The sequence below is a fragment of the Lygodium microphyllum genome, chromosome 14, assembly GCF_053477565.2.
Source record: "Lygodium microphyllum isolate KBCC chromosome 14, Lygodium_microphyllum_v1.1.10, whole genome shotgun sequence".
Lineage (NCBI taxonomy): Eukaryota > Viridiplantae > Streptophyta > Polypodiopsida > Schizaeales > Lygodiaceae > Lygodium > Lygodium microphyllum.
The window spans coordinates 5,720,449-5,727,386 of NC_141148.1; positions in this window are offsets into that span (position 1 = coordinate 5,720,449).

The following is a 6,938-nucleotide window of genomic DNA, read 5'->3' on the forward strand; positions in this document are numbered from 1 at the left end:
AAGTTCTCTAAGAATTTGATTTTGAAATTAAGTTTCATGCTAGGAAGGATAATATAGTGGTAGATACCCTAAGTAGGAAATTCTTCCTAGACTTCTTACTATTGGAGGAGCCTAATAGTAGAGAGTTTATTGTAAGTCTAATAATAACTAGTAATCCTATTTTGGACGTAGTAATAGGTGAAATCCCTAATGATACTATCTACCTTGAGATAAAGAGGATTGTACAAATGGGAGGAAAAACTCTAAAGGAGAATGCCAAGTACAAGGATTACCACATTGAAGGAGAAAATTTTTACGACTAACATAGGATGTGTATGCCCAACAACTAGGACTAAAAAGAAGATTCTAGTAGAAGCAAATGATAGTCCTATAATCATACATCCCAACTTTTCAAAGATAATAAATACTATGAGAAAAAGCTATCATTGGCTAGGAATGAAAGGTAATGTATAGGGATATATAACTCAGTCTTTGAGTTGCCAACAAGTCAAGGCTAAAAGAATCACTAGGCGTATATGGCTTTTAATCCCTGATAACCTCCCACTTAAAGGTGAATGTCCCTAAATTGGAGAAAATAAGAAAAAGTGACAACGTACAATGTATACATATAAGTACAACATGATGAAGAGCATACATAATCTCATCCTATGCCCATCATCTTTCTAAGGAAGGTATAATGTTTCACTGGAAGACTTTTAGTGAGCAGATCTGGAGGATTCTTATTAGTCAAGATGTTGAAAAGCTCTATTTGCTTGCCCAGATATCCAAGAGCAACACCTCCAATAAAAGTAAAAATAGAACTAGAGGTGGACTTCCTATTATTAACATGTGCTTGCATTTTTAGAATCTATGTAGTCCACGACTCCAGTATCTTGGCCAACATAACAAATGCACATATTTGCAATGCCCTTAAGGTATCTCATGATACCCTTCATGGCATCCTAGTGTTGCTTGCTAGGTTTTGCCATAGAATAAGCCACAACTCCTATTACAAATGCTATGTCAAGTCTAATGGCTATCATGGCATATATCAAGCTATCCAACATTGATCCATACATGAACTTGGCTATCTTGATCCTCTCATCATTTGACTAAGGACAATCTTCATGACTGACCTTCACATGATAAGATAATGGGTAGCCAATAGGCTTACCATCTTGCATATGGAACTGCTCAAGGACTTTATGAATGCACTCCTTCTGTTTGATCGGTAAAGGAGTTCTTTAGAGGATTGCACATAATTGGCATACTAAGTATGTAAGAGGCCTACCCCATGTCCTTTATCTCAAAACTTTTCTTAATTTGAATCTTCAAGGCATTGAGCTCCTCATGAGCACTCCTAGAGTAATCAACATGTCATCAATATATATTATTAAAAGGATAAGGCTATTATCACAAGCCTTCTTCATGTAAAGACATGGATCCATATCACTATGGGAGTAACCCTATGAATGCATAAAGGCATTAAACTTGTGATACCATTTCCTAGGTGTGCTTAAGCCCATAAATACTCTTTCTCTCAACTTGCACACTAGGTATTCTCAATCTATTTTCTCAAGGCCCTTAGGCTACTATATATAAATGTCCTCATGCAAGTCTCCATGAAAGAAAGTCGTTTTCACATCCATTTGGTACAAGTCTGGGTCCATCTATGCAACCAAGGGCAATACCAAGTGTAGGATAGTCATCTTGACCATAAGAGAGAATATATAATCAAAATCAACTCCCTTCTTCTACTTAAAACCCTTAGTAATGAATCTGGCCTTATATGGTAGCTTAGGGCAACTAGGGACACTCTTCAACTTGTATACCCACTTATATGAAAATGTATGTTTTCTATTGGAAAAAAGAACCAAATCCCATGTATGGTTTTTCTATAGTGAAACATACTAAGACTACATAGTCCTCTCCCAAGAGTGACTATCACCTTTGCACATAGCCTCCTCATAAGTGAGAGGCTCACCAACATCTATCACCACAGGACATAATGCATAGAGAGCTCAAAATGATTAGGAGGATGTGATACTCTAGTGGAGCGTCTCAAGATTGGTTGCGAGGTTTGTATAGCCCATTTTCTTTGTCCAATGTCAAGGCCCTGCTCAACTCGTGGATCCTAGGTCACTACATCATCAACAACTATAGAAGGCTATCTAAATAGGTTTGGTTGTATTGTAATAAGAAGCTTCTCTTAAAAGATCGCTCTGCATATCTCAACTACCTGCTCTAGTATCATACGCATCTTTTTTCTCATGGAATACGACATCATGGTTGCAAATAACCTTTTGGTTCTACAGATCCCAAACGCAATAGCTCATCTCATGCATACCGCTATGTCTAAGAAATATACATATTCCAAACTTCAAATCTAGCTTATTTCATATAGAAAAAAGCTTTATATCTAAAGATACGCAAAGTGAGCATACAAGGGAGGTTTCAAAGACCATACCTCCTTTGTAACTCTACTACCAAGAGTGATGCATAGGGGTTTATTAATCAAATGAATGGTAATAGTAATTGCCTTAGTCCAAAAACACTATGGTAAGCTTGTCTAACTAAACATACTCTCAACTCATTTTTGAATATTCCTATTCATGTGCTTTATAACATCATTATGGGGTGGAATGTACAGGGCGGTAAACTTACGCTTAATACCCCTCTCATCATAAAATTGCTCAAATGCCTTAGAGACACATTCACCCCCATTGTTAGATTGTAGGTATTTTAGCCTATGACCAGATTAATTCTCAATGAGAGTAAAGAAATAATGAAAAGTAGTAAACATCTTTGACTTTTGCTTAATGGGACGCTTAAAATTTATGCGAGTAATCATAAATAAAACATCAAAAACTAGTTAACACCACCTAATAATTGATAGGGCACGGGATCACAAATATCTAAAAACATAAGAGCCAATGAGCCATCCATGCACATAGAACCAAAATTTTTATGCGAGTTATGGGGTTGCCTACCATATAAACAATGATCACAAGTCAAAATATGAGCAGTTGAGGTGAAAAATACTACGAATGAGTGAGCAGTTTCATTACTTTAAGGGACATATGCCTAAGATGATGATTCCAAATAGATACATGAGGAAGATTAATCATAGCCAAAATATGATCAATGGAGCCAAATACAAAAAAAGAGTAGAGGCTACCAACCTTGGTACCTCTAATAAAAACAAGACTACTACAAGTAATCTTCTATGTAGAATCACCAAAAGTGATATGGTACTTGATATCATCCATTTTTCTAGTCCAGATAAGGCTTTTAGTCAAAATCAAGATATGATGTATATCATGAAATACAAATGGAGTGCTAGTACCAAACTATAATCTCAAATCACCTATGTCAATAATTTTATATACTATGATCATCACATAGTCTATGAAATGTTAGCCTAGAGACTAGATTAAAATAACAAAAAAGCCAAGAAATAACAATTGAGACAACTAGCCATAGTCATACTATAGCTGAAAATGAATTAAAACTATAGCACAATTCCCTTGCCCTTTCCAACTGAGTATAGAGCTCCTTGACATGCTTGTCCTCATTTGCATGCGGCTACATGGTGATAGCCTTTGCCTTTGGTCTCTTGGGTCCCTGTTGAGATTCAGCATTTGCAACAGCCGATCTTTTCACTCCTGTAGTTGGGGTGCCCGCACTAGAGGTGGGCATTAGGGTATGTGCTTGATTGACTAAGAACTGCACCCATGCAATGAGGTTGCTGGTGTCCACTATGGCGGGGGTACCTGACATTGCTATAATGGTTGGGGTAGTGGTCATGAGGGTAGGCGGGGTTGGGTAGAGTGTGGATTTGCCCTTTCCTTTAGGGACGAGTGGAGGCAAGTTTTCTGTCGCTTGGGCACAGATTCTTGGTTGTCCTACCTAGGCGGGCTCATTGCCGTTAGTTCCTCTTGCCTACACTGCTATTCGATGAACATGTGTACAACTTGTGCCAAGTCCTCCTCTTCTTTTCTTCTCAACTCCTCTTCTTGTTCTGCAGCTCTTTTTAACTCAGCCTTGGCTTTAAGTAGGTCTGCTTCTTCTTTTCTCTTTAGCTCTTCCTCCTGCTTCTTCTTTGTTGCCTTCTTTTTAGGCGTCTTCACCGTCCATTTGCTGGATTGAGCCTCTTGCTCTTCCTCTTCTTCACTAATCGTCCTCTCACTTGATGGTTCTTTGTCATGACGAGGAGATGACATCTCATGCATTTCATCTAATCCCTCTTCTCTGTCTTATGCCTCTTTTATAGCCTCTCGGATAAGGGCAGTCAAGACTCCTCTATACCTTATGAATGCGGCCTTGGTTGAGAGATTCTTTCTATCAGTTCCCTTTGATGCGAGGATTTCCCACCCGTTGGTCTACTTTTGAGGTCGAGCATCTTGGTTGATTAGTCTATGGTTTTCCTAACATAGCCGTTCCAATCCACTTCATACAACGAGTGAGCTGCCACTTTCTCCAACACGGGTATGCTAATTCTATGCATGAGCAAATTGTACCTTAGGCTAGAGAAGAGAGTGTGGATCACCTTTTCTTGCAATCTAATCTCTACATCAGGGATGTCCTGGATGCTTATGTGATCATTTGTTAAGACACTTTCCTTCTTCATCCATGGCATAGATGTCTCTTTTGTGCTGCTTCTCCACCTTTGGTTCCAATCATAGTGCCTTTTCCACTAGGGTCTTGTTGAGCAAGACCTGCACCTGCTTAGTTCCTTCCCTGCTTGCCAAGGACACTATCCCACTCTCCTTTCCAGGGTCATACATCCTCAAGAATTCCACACGTCTAGTGTGGTCAGGCTCTTGTCCGAACTTTTCAATATACGTGGCAAGGTTACATTGATCCATGTTTGTACCTTAGCCTAATTAGACCATGTCTAAAATAATATAATGACAAATATATGTGTGCAATAATGCAACCATTGTGAATACGTCAAATACAACTCTGGGTAGTAATACAATGCGTACAGGTATTGTGAGATTGCCTCTCACAAAATAATACAATCATAATGATGTGATATCCATGAAGTAAAAAATAAAATTATTGTCCCAAAATAATACATTCAAGCTCCACAAAATAAGAATCCTTCCAAAAAATAGTCTCTACATTTGCATTTTGACATTGCAATTTAGCCTTTTCCAAATACCATAGTCATACATACAAATGGTGTGATGAAAAACATTGTAGACTTAGCTTTCAAGGAATATGCCCATGCATTCTTGGAGCTATCATAATAAAAGTCACAAATTATAGGTTTTTTCTGAAAGATGATACTCATGTAAATAGACAAGAAGAGAGAGAGAGATGAAGCAACTAAGAGCATGCACACACAATGGAGACTTAAGCATACAAAGAAGTAGGGTTACAATCTTTTTCTTCTTCTTCTTTCTTCTTCTTTCACTCAAAAGAAATTAATCCACAATATGATAAAAGAGTAATATGAAAATATAGAACATATATACATGTGGTTACTGAGTGTGAACCTACTAAGGATAGATGAGGTGGTATCAATGGATGTGCCATAACTAAGAGTGAACTATGTGGGATAGTCTAGCTATAGATGCACTAGCATATCCTCCATATTGGTTACCTAGTGCACCAATAATTAAAGTCTTGCCACATCACCAAGACATGTAGTGGATGCTAGCTCATGTGGAGCTTGGCATCTCAATACTTCCCCTTGAGCTTAATATGAGATCATGTACTCCAACCATTATCTTGAAGAAACGGACCTTCTTAGCCCCCAAGGCCTTGTTAAAAATATCTACAACCTAATCCTATGTGGTACTGATATAAACCAAGTTAATGTCACTAGCTGGAACTCACTCAAATGAAATGGTAATGGACCTCTATATGTATGTGCATAATACACTAGATTCTTAGCTAGTTAAATGCTACTAAGGTTAATCATAGCAGATAATAATCTTCTTGTCTACCTATGGCCCTAAATCACTAAGTAGCTTACATAGCTAGGCTACCTTACATGCTGCAATTGCAACACTCTACCTCAATACTAGATAGTGCAACACTAAGGTATTTCTTGCTACTGCAAGTAATAACACCACTCTTCTATGAAATGCTACTAGCCTAATCTACATGTATGTAACCATGCAAGTCCAATGGTACACCTATAGTATAGAATAATGCATAGTTGTGTAAACTTGACATAGCAAAATGTGCACTGCAACATATCCAAATGTGGCTTCTATGGTAGCTGCGTAAACAAACTCTCTAGACCAATTGTGTAGTTTAGATATTTCCTATCAATTATCAAACAAATAAACCTAACCACAATCTTTCTATACATGGCGACATCCTTGATCACATTACCTGCATGTGCATTACGCTTAGCATTGACATCCATAGGTACCTAGAATGGCTTGCAATCAATCATATCATACATTTTCAACGTATCCAAAGTATATAGTCTCTTTGACAACCATATACCTTAATGAGTCCTGATGACTTATATACAAAGAAAATAGCATAGATCTTCTAAATCCTTCATTTCAAACTTAGCCTTGAGAAGACTTTTCACATGATCAATCTTTATCTCACTATCACCCACAATAATCTAGTCATCTACATATATAGTAATGATTACAATATCCATACCAGTCTTACATATAGAAAGTGAGTAATTAGCATGTGCTTTGTAAAATCCAATGCTAGTAAGGTTTTCTAAAATCCTGTCATGCCATGCCCTTGGTGCTTGTTTTAGCCTATTGGTGCTTGTTTTAGCCCATGTAAGGCTTTACATTGTCTACATATATAGTTAGGATAATTGTCATTACCCTTTCATGCAACTACTACTATGATAGCCCTCATAGTAGCCATTTTAGCTACTAAAGAAATTTTTTTCTCATAATGGTATAAGTTTGTGTATACCCTTTGGCAACTAGCCTATAGGTCCATCAATTCATAGCGAGGACCCATTT